Source organism: Schistocerca nitens, chromosome 2, assembly GCF_023898315.1.
Source record: "Schistocerca nitens isolate TAMUIC-IGC-003100 chromosome 2, iqSchNite1.1, whole genome shotgun sequence".
Classification (NCBI taxonomy): Eukaryota; Metazoa; Arthropoda; class Insecta; order Orthoptera; family Acrididae; genus Schistocerca; species Schistocerca nitens.
In genome coordinates, this window is record NC_064615.1 from 919,085,823 (window position 1) to 919,099,959 (window position 14,137).

The following is a 14,137-nucleotide window of genomic DNA, read 5'->3' on the forward strand; positions in this document are numbered from 1 at the left end:
GGAACTGTGTAGCAGCCTGTCCGATACGACCAGACCTACACCCAACTCTTTTTAGTCTTACTTTCGGTATTCGCTCATATTCCTACGATTTCTTCCTAGATCAAACAGTTACGCACACATTATTTGCTAGAAAGCGTCACCCTTTCTTCGAATTCCGCATTCAGCCATTACAAAATTCAGGCACATACCTGAAGAATTGACTACATATTTATCCACGAGTTGTATTTGCAATTGCTAACTGAGATGAGCTGTTTCACTAGTGACTTCAAAAAATAAGAAAGGCTACATTTGACACACTTTTAAAACTATCATCTCTCAGTATACATGTCTGTCGAAATTTATTTTCAAGTATTGGACATGTGTGTTTCTTGCGCGCAAGTGGTCAGCATAAAGGCACAAAGTAGAAAACCTCCTGGAGTGATTGCTTCTCAAAGTAAGAGATCATTCGTGACTCACAGGCGGTGCTTGACGTCCGGTCATCCGCATTAAGAACATCGAGACTACTGGAGAGGCACATCACTCTCCTTGAAGTGCTAAGATTTACGCATGCGCCGTGTAGCGTTCGAGACATCTCTGTTTCACATTTGAAAGCAGAGAGAACGAGGGACATTACGAATGGTAGTCATAAACCACGACGTGAGTGTAAGACATTATCGTTGCTCAGCCTGTAATCGAAATTATGTTAGAAAATGTGGCACACAGGAGATGTAAACGAAAAATTTTCGGCATTCGTTATAAATATAATAATGACACATGCAGATTTGAATACTTACTTTACATGATTCCACATTTTCCACAAAATAAAATGGTACTCAATGAGCATTCTAGATGTGTTTTTAAACGATGAATTTCCATATCCATTGTAAAATAACTGCATTGAAGAATAGAATAATGTGTTGACATTATCGAGTGCAATATTTTCTTCGCACCGCTACCAAGAGAGGGTACATCTGACGGCTAGAGACGCTACCATTAGTTACCAAAGTGGTTTTTTCTGTCTGTAAGTGACGGAAGGAATTGCATTCGTGATTGAAACTGCAACGTGGATCCACAAGGTAACAACAGTTCGTTTCATATGCGGCAGTGTTCTTTCTCGTCGACACGTAAAGTAAGAAATGAATAAGTACACTATACACATTCGTTTTCGTGATAAATCGGCGAGTAAGCTGTGAGTATGGAGAAAAAATAGTTAGTTGACATCGCAGATTGTAGGTAAAGTAGCGGTAGAAAGGTTTACACTGGCGGCTGGGAGTGGTGGCGTGCTCCTGTAATCCAGCGACCTGGAGGCCGGTTGTAGTGGATGGTTTGAGGATGGGAGTACTGTTTCGCAGCATCCTGTGTTGATCTGGCGTCCGCACTGAGATCGCCATCAACATGGTCGCTTAAGAGGAGTCTTGGGCGACCAGGTAAGCTAAGGAGGGGTGCACCGGGCCAGGCAGGAAACTGAGCAGCCAAAAGTCCCCGTGGCGGTTAGCAGAGGGATAGCGTCAGAGAGTGGGAACTGTGTAGCAGCCTGTCCGATACGACCAGACCTACACCCAACTCTTTTTAGTCTTACTTTCGGTATTCGCTCATATTCCTACGATTTCTTCCTAGATCAAACAGTTACGCACACATTATTTGCTAGAAAGCGTCACCCTTTCTTCGAATTCCGCATTCAGCCATTACAAAATTCAGGCACATACCTGAAGAATTGACTACATATTTATCCATGAGTTGTATTTGCAATTGCTAACTGAGATGAGCTGCTTCACTAGTGACTTCAAAAAATAAGAAAGGCTACATTTGACACACTTTTAAAACTATCATCTCTCAGTATACATGTCTGTCGAAATTTATTTTCAAGTATTGGACATGTGTGTTTCTTGCGCGCAAGTGGTCAGCATAAAGGCACAAAGTAGAAAACCTCCTGGAGTGATTGCTTCTCAAAGTAAGAGATCATTCGTGACTCACAGGCGGTGCTTGACGTCCGGTCATCCGCATTAAGAACATGGAGACTACTGGAGAGGCACATCACTCTCCTTGAAGTGCTAAGATTTACGCATGCGCCGTGTAGCGTTCGAGACATCTCTGTTTCACATTTGAAAGCAGAGAGAACGAGGGAGATTACGAATGGTAGTCATAAACCACGACGTGAGTGTAAGACATTATCGTTGCTCAGCCTGTAATCGAAATTATGTTAGAAAATGTGGCACACAGGAGATGTAAACGAAAAATTTTCGGCATTCGTTATAAATATAATAATGACACATGCAGATTTGAATACTTACTTTACATGATTCCACATTTTCCACAAAATAAAATGGTACTCAATGAGCATTCTAGATGTGTTTTTAAACGATGAATTTCCATATCCATTGTAAAATAACTGCATTGAAGAATAGAATAATGTGTTGACATTATCGAGTGCAATATTTTCTTCGCACCGCTACCAAGAGAGGGTACATCTGACGGCTAGAGACGCTACCATTAGTTACCAAAGTGGTTTTTTCTTTCTCTAAGTGATGGAAGGAATTGCATTCGTGATTGAAACTGCAACGTGGATCCACAAGGTAACAACAGTTCGTTTCATATGCGGCAGTGTACTTTCTCGTCGAAACGTAAAGTAAGAAATGAATAAGTACACTATACACATTCGTTTTCGTGATAAATCGGCGAGTAAGCTGTGAGTATGGAGAAAAAATAGTTAGTTGACATCGCAGATTGTAGGTAAAGTAGCGGTAGAAAGGTTTACACTGGCGGCTGGGAGTGGTGGCGTGCTCCTGTAATCCAGCGACCTGGAGGCCGGTTGTAGTGGATGGTTTGAGGATGGGAGTACTGTTTCGCAGCATCCTGTGTTGATCTGGCGTCCGCACTGAGATCGCCATCAACATGGTCGCTTAAGAGGAGTCTTGGGCGACCAGGTAAGCTAAGGAGGGGTGCACCGGGCCAGGCAGGAAACTGAGCAGCCAAAAGTCCCCGTGGCGGTTAGCAGAGGGATAGCGTCAGAGAGTGGGAACTGTGTAGCAGCCTGTCCGATACGACCAGACCTACACCCAACTCTTTTTAGTCTTACTTTCGGTATTCGCTCATATTCCTACGATTTCTTCCTAGATCAAACAGTTACGCACACATTATTTGCTAGAAAGCGTCACCCTTTCTTCGAATTCCGCATTCAGCCATTACAAAATTCAGGCACATACCTGAAGAATTGACTACATATTTATCCATGAGTTGTATTTGCAATTGCTAACTGAGATGAGCTGCTTCACTAGTGACTTCAAAAAATAAGAAAGGCTACATTTGACACACTTTTAAAACTATCATCTCTCAGTATACATGTCTGTCGAAATTTATTTTCAAGTATTGGACATGTGTGTTTCTTGCGCGCAAGTGGTCAGCATAAAGGCACAAAGTAGAAAACCTCCTGGAGTGATTGCTTCTCAAAGTAAGAGATCATTCGTGACTCACAGGCGGTGCTTGACGTCCGGTCATCCGCATTAAGAACATGGAGACTACTGGAGAGGCACATCACTCTCCTTGAAGTGCTAAGATTTACGCATGCGCCGTGTAGCGTTCGAGACATCTCTGTTTCACATTTGAAAGCAGAGAGAACGAGGGAGATTACGAATGGTAGTCATAAACCACGACGTGAGTGTAAGACATTATCGTTGCTCAGCCTGTAATCGAAATTATGTTAGAAAATGTGGCACACAGGAGATGTAAACGAAAAATTTTCGGCATTCGTTATAAATATAATAATGACACATGCAGATTTGAATACTTACTTTACATGATTCCACATTTTCCACAAAATAAAATGGTACTCAATGAGCATTCTAGATGTGTTTTCAAACGATGAATTTCCATATCCATTGTAAAATAACTGCATTGAAGAATAGAATAATGTGTTGACATTATCGAGTGCAATATTTTCTTCGCACCGCTACCAAGAGAGGGTACATCCGACGGCTAGAGACGCTACCATTAGTTACCAAAGTGGTTTTTTCTGTCTGTAAGTGATGGAAGGAATTGCATTCGTGATTGAAACTGCAACGTGGATCCACAAGGTAACAACAGTTCGTTTCATATGCAGCAGTGTACTTTCTCGTCGATACGTAAAGTAAGAAATGAATAAGTACACTATACACATTCGTTTTCGTGATAAATCGGCGAGTAAGCTGTGAGTATGGAGAAAAAATAGTTCGTTGACATCGCAGATTGTAGGTAAAGTAGCGGTAGAAAGGTTTACACTGGCGGCTGGGAGTGGTGGCGTGCTCCTGTAATCCAGCGACCTGGAGGCCGGTTGTAGTGGATGGTTTGAGGATGGGAGTACTGTTTCGCAGCATCCTGTGTTGATCTGGCGTCCGCACTGAGATCGCCATCAACATGGTCGCTTAAGAGGAGTCTTGGGCGACCAGGTAAGCTAAGGAGGGGTGCACCGGGCCAGGCAGGAAACTGAGCAGCCAAAAGTCCCCGTGGCGGTTAGCAGAGGGATAGCGTCAGAGAGTGGGAACTGTGTAGCAGCCTGTCCGATACGACCAGACCTACACCCAACTCTTTTTAGTCTTACTTTCGGTATTCGCTCATATTCCTACGATTTCTTCCTAGATCAAACAATTACGCACACATTATTTGCTAGAAAGCGTCACCCTTTCTTCGAATTCCGCATTCAGCCATTACAAAATTCAGGCACATACCTGAAGAATTGACTACATATTTATCCATGAGTTGTATTTGCAATTGCTAACTGAGATGAGCTGCTTCACTAGTGACTTCAAAAAATAAGAAAGGCTACATTTGACACACTTTTAAAACTATCATCTCTCAGTATACATGTCTGTCGAAATTTATTTTCAAGTATTGGACATGTGTGTTTCTTGCGCGCAAGTGGTCAGCATAAAGGCACAAAGTAGAAAACCTCCTGGAGTGATTGCTTCTCAAAGTAAGAGATCATTCGTGACTCACAGGCGGTGCTTGACGTCCGGTCATCCGCATTAAGAACATGGAGAATACTGGAGAGGCACATCACTCTCCTTGAAGTGCTAAGATTTACGCATGCGCTGTGTAGCGTTCGAGACATCTCTGTTTCACATTTGAAAGCAGAGAGAACGAGGGAGATTACGAATGGTAGTCATAAACCACGACGTGAGTGTAAGACATTATCGTTGCTCAGTTTGTAATCGAAATTATGTTAGAAAATGTGGCACACAGGAGATGTAAACGAAAAATTTTCGGCATTCGTTATAAATATAATAATGACACATGCAGATTTGAATACTTACTTTACATGATTCCACATTTTCCACAAAATAAAATGGTACTCAATGAGCATTCTAGATGTGTTTTTAAACGATGAATTTCCATATCCATTGTAAAATAACTGCATTGAAGAATAGAATAATGTGTTGACATTATCGAGTGCAATATTTTCTTCGCACCGCTACCAAGAGAGGGTACATCTGACGGCTAGAGACGCTACCATTAGTTACCAAAGTGGTTTTTTCTTTCTGTAAGTGATGGAAGGAATTGCATTCGTGATTGAAACTGCAACGTGGATCCACAAGGTAACAACAGTTCGTTTCATATGCGGCAGTGTACTTTCTCGTCGAAACGTAAAGTAAGAAATGAATAAGTACACTATACACATTCGTTTTCGTGATAAATCGGCGAGTAAGCTGTGAGTATGGAGAAAAAATAGTTAGTTGACATCGCAGATTGTAGGTAAAGTAGCGGTAGAAAGGTTTACACTGGCGGCTGGGAGTGGTGGCGTGCTCCTGTAATCCAGCGACCTGGAGGCCGGTTGTAGTGGATGGTTTGAGGATGGGAGTACTGTTTCGCAGCATCCTGTGTTGATCTGGCGTCCGCACTGAGATCGCCATCAACATGGTCGCTTAAGAGGAGTCTTGGGCGACCAGGTAAGCTAAGGAGGGGTGCACCGGGCCAGGCAGGAAACTGAGCAGCCAAAAGTCCCCGCGGCGGTTAGCAGAGGGATAGCGTCAGAGAGTGGGAACTGTGTAGCAGCCTGTCCGATACGACCAGACCTACACCCAACTCTTTTTAGTCTTACTTTCGGTATTCGCTCATATTCCTACGATTTCTTCCTAGATCAAACAGTTACGCACACATTATTTGCTAGAAAGCGTCACCCTTTCTTCGAATACCGCATTCAGCCATTACAAAATTCAGGCACATACCTGAAGAATTGACTACATATTTATCCATGAGTTGTATTTGCAATTGCTAACTGAGATGAGCTGCTTCACTAGTGACTTCAAAAAATAAGAAAGGCTACATTTGACACACTTTTAAAACTATCATCTCTCAGTATACATGTCTGTCGAAATTTATTTTCAAGTATTGGACATGTGTGTTTCTTGCGCGCAAGTGGTCAGCATAAAGGCACAAAGTAGAAAACCTCCTGGAGTGATTGCTTCTCAAAGTAAGAGATCATTCGTGACTCACAGGCGGTGCTTGACGTCCGGTCATCCGCATTAAGAACATGGAGACTACTGGAGAGGCACATCACTCTCCTTGAAGTGCTAAGATTTACGCATGCGCCGTGTAGCGTTCGAGACATCTCTGTTTCACATTTGAAAGCAGAGAGAACGAGGGAGATTACGAATGGTAGTCATAAACCACGACGTGAGTGTAAGACATTATCGTTGCTCAGCCTGTAATCGAAATTATGTTAGAAAATGTGGCACACAGGAGATGTAAACGAAAAATTTTCGGCATTCGTTATAAATATAATAATGACACATGCAGATTTGAATACTTACTTTACATGATTCCACATTTTCCACAAAATAAAATGGTACTCAATGAGCATTCTAGATGTGTTTTTAAACGATGAATTTCCATATCCATTGTAAAATAACTGCATTGAAGAATAGAATAATGTGTTGACATTATCGAGTGCAATATTTTCTTCGCACCGCTACCAAGAGAGGGTACATCTGACGGCTAGAGACGCTACCATTAGTTACCAAAGTGGTTTTTTCTTTCTCTAAGTGATGGAAGGAATTGCATTCGTGATTGAAACTGCAACGTGGATCCACAAGGTAACAACAGTTCGTTTCATATGCGGCAGTGTACTTTCTCGTCGAAACGTAAAGTAAGAAATGAATAAGTACACTATACACATTCGTTTTCGTGATAAATCGGCGAGTAAGCTGTGAGTATGGAGAAAAAATAGTTAGTTGACATCGCAGATTGTAGGTAAAGTACCGGTAGAAAGGTTTACACTGGCGGCTGGGAGTGGTGGCGTGCTCCTGTAATCCAGCGACCTGGAGGCCGGTTGTAGTGGATGGTTTGAGGATGGGAGTACTGTTTCGCAGCATCCTGTGTTGATCTGGCGTCCGCACTGAGATCGCCATCAACATGGTCGCTTAAGAGGAGTATTGGGCGACCAGGTAAGCTAAGGAGGGGTGCACCGGGCCAGGCAGGAAACTGAGCAGCCAAAAGTCCCCGTGGCGGTTAGCAGAGGGATAGCGTCAGAGAGTGGGAACTGTGTAGCAGCCTGTCCGAAACGACCAGACCTACACCCAACTCTTTTTAGTCTTACTTTCGGTATTCGCTCATATTCCTACGATTTCTTCCTAGATCAAACAGTTACGCACACATTATTTGCTAGAAAGCGTCACCCTTTCTTCGAATTCCGCATTCAGCCATTACAAAATTCAGGCACATACCTGAAGAATTGACTACATATTTATCCATGAGTTGTATTTGCAATTGCTAACTGAGATGAGCTGCTTCACTAGTGACTTCAAAAAATAAGAAAGGCTACATTTGACACACTTTTAAAACTATCATCTCTCAGTATACATGTCTGTCGAAATTTATTTTCAAGTATTGGACATGTGTGTTTCTTGCGCGCAAGTGGTCAGCATAAAGGCACAAAGTAGAAAACCTCCTGGAGTGATTGCTTCTCAAAGTAAGAGATCATTCGTGACTCACAGGCGGTGCTTGACGTCCGGTCATCCGCATTAAGAACATGGAGACTACTGGAGAGGCACATCACTCTCCTTGAAGTGCTAAGATTTACGCATGCGCCGTGTAGCGTTCGAGACATCTCTGTTTCACATTTGAAAGCAGAGAGAACGAGGGAGATTACGAATGGTAGTCATAAACCACGACGTGAGTGTAAGACATTATCGTTGCTCAGCCTGTAATCGAAATTATGTTAGAAAATGTGGCACACAGGAGATGTAAACGAAAAATTTTCGGCATTCGTTATAAATATAATAATGACACATGCAAATTTGAATACTTACTTTACATGATTCCACATTTTCCACAAAATAAAATGGTACTCAATGAGCATTCTAGATGTGTTTTTAAACGATGAATTTCCATATCCATTGTAAAATAACTGCATTGAAGAATAGAATAATGTGTTGACATTATCGAGTGCAATATTTTCTTCGCACCGCTACCAAGAGAGGGTACATCTGACGGCTAGAGACGCTACCATTAGTTACCAAAGTGGTTTTTTCTGTCTGTAAGTGATGGAAGAAAATGCATTCGTGATTGAAACTGCAACGTGGATCCACAAGGTAACAACAGTTCGTTTCATATGCGGCAGTGTACTTTCTCGTCGAAACGTAAAGTAAGAAATGAATAAGTACACTATACACATTCGTTTTCGTGATAAATCGGCGAGTAAGCTGTGAGTATGGAGAAAAAATAGTTAGTTGACATCGCAGATTGTAGGTAAAGTAGCGGTATAAAGGTTTACACTGGCGGCTGGGAGTGGTGGCGTGCTCCTGTAATCCAGCGACCTGGAGGCCGGTTGTAGTGGATGGTTTGAGGATGGGAGTACTGTTTCGCAGCATCCTGTGTTGATCTGGTGTCCGCACTGAGATCGCCATCAACATGGTCGCTTAAGAGGAGTCTTGGGCGACCAGGTAAGCTAAGGAGGGGTGCACCGGGCCAGGCAGGAAACTGAGCAGCCAAAAGTCCCCGTGGCGGTTAGCAGAGGGATAGCGTCAGAGAGTGGGAACTGTGTAGCAGCCTGTCCGATACGACCAGACCTACACCCAACTCTTTTTAGTCTTACTTTCGGTATTCGCTCATATTCCTACGATTTCTTCCTAGATCAAACAGTTACGCACACATTATTTGCTAGAAAGCGTCACCCTTTCTTCGAATTCCGCATTCAGCCATTACAAAATTCAGGCACATACCTGAAGAATTGACTACATATTTATCCATGAGTTGTATTTTCAATTGCTAACTGAGATGAGCTGCTTCACTAGTGACTTCAAAAAATAAGAAAGGCTACATTTGACACACTTTTAAAACTATCATCTCTCAGTATACATGTCTGTCGAAATTTATTTTCAAGTATTGGACATGTGTGTTTCTTGCGCGCAAGTGGTCAGCATAAAGGCACAAAGTAGAAAACCTCCTGGAGTGATTGCTTCTCAAAGTAAGAGATCATTCGTGACTCACAGGCGGTGCTTGACGTCCGGTCATCCGCATTAAGAACATGGAGACTACTGGAGAGGCACATCACTCTCCTTGAAGTGCTAAGATTTACGCATGCGCCGTGTAGCGTTCGAGACATCTCTGTTTCACATTTGAAAGCAGAGAGAACGAGGGAGATTACGAATGGTAGTCATAAACCACGACGTGAGTGTAAGACATTATCGTTGCTCAGCCTGTAATCGAAATTATGTTAGAAAATGTGGCACACAGGAGATGTAAACGAAAAATTTTCGGCATTCGTTATAAATATAATAATGACACATGCAGATTTGAATACTTACTTTACATGATTCCACATTTTCCACAAAATAAAATGGTACTCAATGAGCATTCTAGATGTGTTTTTAAACGATGAATTTCCATATCCATTGTAAAATAACTGCATTGAAGAATAGAATAATGTGTTCACATTATCGAGTGCAATATTTTCTTCGCACCGCTACCAAGAGAGGGTACATCTGACGGCTAGAGACGCTACCATTAGTTACCAAAGTGGTTTTTTCTTTCTCTAAGTGATGGAAGGAATTGCATTCGTGATTGAAACTGCAACGTGGATCCACAAGGTAACAACAGTTCGTTTCATATGCGGCAGTGTACTTTCTCGTCGAAACGTAAAGTAAGAAATGAATAAGTACACTATACACATTCGTTTTCGTGATAAATCGGCGAGTAAGCTGTGAGTATGGAGAAAAAATAGTTAGTTGACATCGCAGATTGTAGGTAAAGTAGCGGTAGAAAGGTTTACACTGGCGGCTGGGAGTGGTGGCGTGCTCCTGTAATCCAGCGACCTGGAGGCCGGTTGTAGTGGATGGTTTGAGGATGGGAGTACTGTTTCGCAGCATCCTGTGTTGATCTGGCGTCCGCACTGAGATCGCCATCAACATGGTCGCTTAAGAGGAGTATTGGGCGACCAGGTAAGCTAAGGAGGGGTGCACCGGGCCAGGCAGGAAACTGAGCAGCCAAAAGTCCCCGTGGCGGTTAGCAGAGGGATAGCGTCAGAGAGTGGGAACTGTGTAGCAGCCTGTCCGAAACGACCAGACCTACACCCAACTCTTTTTAGTCTTACTTTCGGTATTCGCTCATATTCCTACGATTTCTTCCTAGATCAAACAGTTACGCACACATTATTTGCTAGAAAGCGTCACCCTTTCTTCGAATTCCGCATTCAGCCATTACAAAATTCAGGCACATACCTGAAGAATTGACTACATATTTATCCATGAGTTGTATTTGCAATTGCTAACTGAGATGAGCTGCTTCACTAGTGACTTCAAAAAATAAGAAAGGCTACATTTAACACACTTTTAAAACTATCATCTCTCAGTATACATGTCTGTCGAAATTTATTTTCAAGTATTGGACATGTGTGTTTCTTGCGCGCAAGTGGTCAGCATAAAGGCACAAAGTAGAAAACCTCCTGGAGTGATTGCTTCTCAAAGTAAGAGATCATTCGTGACTCACAGGCGGTGCTTGACGTCCGGTCATCCGCATTAAGAACATCGAGACTACTGGAGAGGCACATCACTCTCCTTGAAGTGCTAAGATTTACGCATGCGCCGTGTAGCGTTCGAGACATCTCTGTTTCACATTTGAAAGCAGAGAGAACGAGGGAGATTACGAATGGTAGTCATAAACCACGACGTGAGTGTAAGACATTATCGTTGCTCAGCCTGTAATCGAAATTATGTTAGAAAATGTGGCACACAGGAGATGTAAACGAAAAATTTTCGGCATTCGTTATAAATATAATAATGACACATGCAGATTTGAATACTTACTTTACATGATTCCACATTTTCCACAAAATAAAATGGTACTCAATGAGCATTCTAGATGTGTTTTTAAACGATGAATTTCCATATCCATTGTAAAATAACTGCATTGAAGAATAGAATAATGTGTTGACATTATCGAGTGCAATATTTTCTTCGCACCGCTACCAAGAGAGGGTACATCTGACGGCTAGAGACGCTACCATTAGTTACCAAAGTGGTTTTTTCTGTCTGTAAGTGATGGAAGGAAATGCATTCGTGATTGAAACTGCAACGTGGATCCACAAGGTAACAACAGTTCGTTTCATATGCGGCAGTGTACTTTCTCGTCGACACGTAAAGTAAGAAATGAATAAGTACACTATACACATTCGTTTTCGTGATAAATCGGCGAGTAAGCTGTGAGTATGGAGAAAAAATAGTTAGTTGACATCGCAGATTGTAGGTAAAGTAGCGGTAGAAAGGTTTACACTGGCGGCTGGGAGTGGTGGCGTGCTCCTGTAATCCAGCGACCTGGAGGCCGGTTGTAGTGGATGGTTTGAGGATGGGAGTACTGTTTCGCAGCATCCTGTGTTGATCTGGCGTCCGCACTGAGATCGCCATCAACATGGTCGCTTAAGAGGAGTCTTGGGCGACCAGGTAAGCTAAGGAGGGGTGCACCGGGCCAGGCAGGAAACTGAGCAGCCAAAAGTCCCCGTGGCGGTTAGCAGAGGGATAGCGTCAGAGAGTGGGAACTGTGTAGCAGCCTGTCCGATACGACCAGACCTACACCCAACTCTTTTTAGTCTTACTTTCGGTATTCGCTCATATTCCTACGATTTCTTCCTAGATCAAACAGTTACGCACACATTATTTGCTAGAAAGCGTCACCCTTTCTTCGAATTCCGCATTCAGCCATTACAAAATTCAGGCACATACCTGAAGAATTGACTACATATTTATCCACGAGTTGTATTTGCAATTGCTAACTGAGATGAGCTGTTTCACTAGTGACTTCAAAAAATAAGAAAGGCTACATTTGACACACTTTTAAAACTATCATCTCTCAGTATACATGTCTGTCGAAATTTATTTTCAAGTATTGGACATGTGTGTTTCTTGCGCGCAAGTGGTCAGCATAAAGGCACAAAGTAGAAAACCTCCTGGAGTGATTGCTTCTCAAAGTAAGAGATCATTCGTGACTCACAGGCGGTGCTTGACGTCCGGTCATCCGCATTAAGAACATGGAGACTACTGGAGAGGCACATCACTCTCCTTGAAGTGCTAAGATTTACGCATGCGCCGTGTAGCGTTCGAGACATCTCTGTTTCACATTTGAAAGCAGAGAGAACGAGGGACATTACGAATGGTAGTCATAAACCACGACGTGAGTGTAAGACATTATCGTTGCTCAGCCTGTAATCGAAATTATGTTAGAAAATGTGGCACACAGGAGATGTAAACGAAAAATTTTCGGCATTCGTTATAAATATAATAATGACACATGCAGATTTGAATACTTACTTTACATGATTCCACATTTTCCACAAAATAAAATGGTACTCAATGAGCATTCTAGATGTGTTTTTAAACGATGAATTTCCATATCCATTGTAAAATAACTGCATTGAAGAATAGAATAATGTGTTGACATTATCGAGTGCAATATTTTCTTCGCACCGCTACCAAGAGAGGGTACATCTGACGGCTAGAGACGCTACCATTAGTTACCAAAGTGGTTTTTTCTGTCTGTAAGTGACGGAAGGAATTGCATTCGTGATTGAAACTGCAACGTGGATCCACAAGGTAACAACAGTTCGTTTCATATGCGGCAGTGTTCTTTCTCGTCGACACGTAAAGTAAGAAATGAATAAGTACACTATACACATTCGTTTTCGTGATAAATCGGCGAGTAAGCTGTGAGTATGGAGAAAAAATAGTTAGTTGACATCGCAGATTGTAGGTAAAGTAGCGGTAGAAAGGTTTACACTGGCGGCTGGGAGTGGTGGCGTGCTCCTGTAATCCAGCGACCTGGAGGCCGGTTGTAGTGGATGGTTTGAGGATGGGAGTACTGTTTCGCAGCATCCTGTGTTGATCTGGCGTCCGCACTGAGATCGCCATCAACATGGTCGCTTAAGAGGAGTCTTGGGCGACCAGGTAAGCTAAGGAGGGGTGCACCGGGCCAGGCAGGAAACTGAGCAGCCAAAAGTCCCCGTGGCGGTTAGCAGAGGGATAGCGTCAGAGAGTGGGAACTGTGTAGCAGCCTGTCCGATACGACCAGACCTACACCCAACTCTTTTTAGTCTTACTTTCGGTATTCGCTCATATTCCTACGATTTCTTCCTAGATCAAACAGTTACGCACACATTATTTGCTAGAAAGCGTCACCCTTTCTTCGAATTCCGCATTCAGCCATTACAAAATTCAGGCACATACCTGAAGAATTGACTACATATTTATCCATGAGTTGTATTTGCAATTGCTAACTGAGATGAGCTGCTTCACTAGTGACTTCAAAAAATAAGAAAGGCTACATTTGACACACTTTTAAAACTATCATCTCTCAGTATACATGTCTGTCGAAATTTATTTTCAAGTATTGGACATGTGTGTTTCTTGCGCGCAAGTGGTCAGCATAAAGGCACAAAGTAGAAAACCTCCTGGAGTGATTGCTTCTCAAAGTAAGAGATCATTCGTGACTCACAGGCGGTGCTTGACGTCCGGTCATCCGCATTAAGAACATGGAGACTACTGGAGAGGCACATCACTCTCCTTGAAGTGCTAAGATTTACGCATGCGCCGTGTAGCGTTCGAGACATCTCTGTTTCACATTTGAAAGCAGAGAGAACGAGGGAGATTACGAATGGTAGTCATAAACCACGACGTGAGTGTAAGACATTATCGTTGCTCAG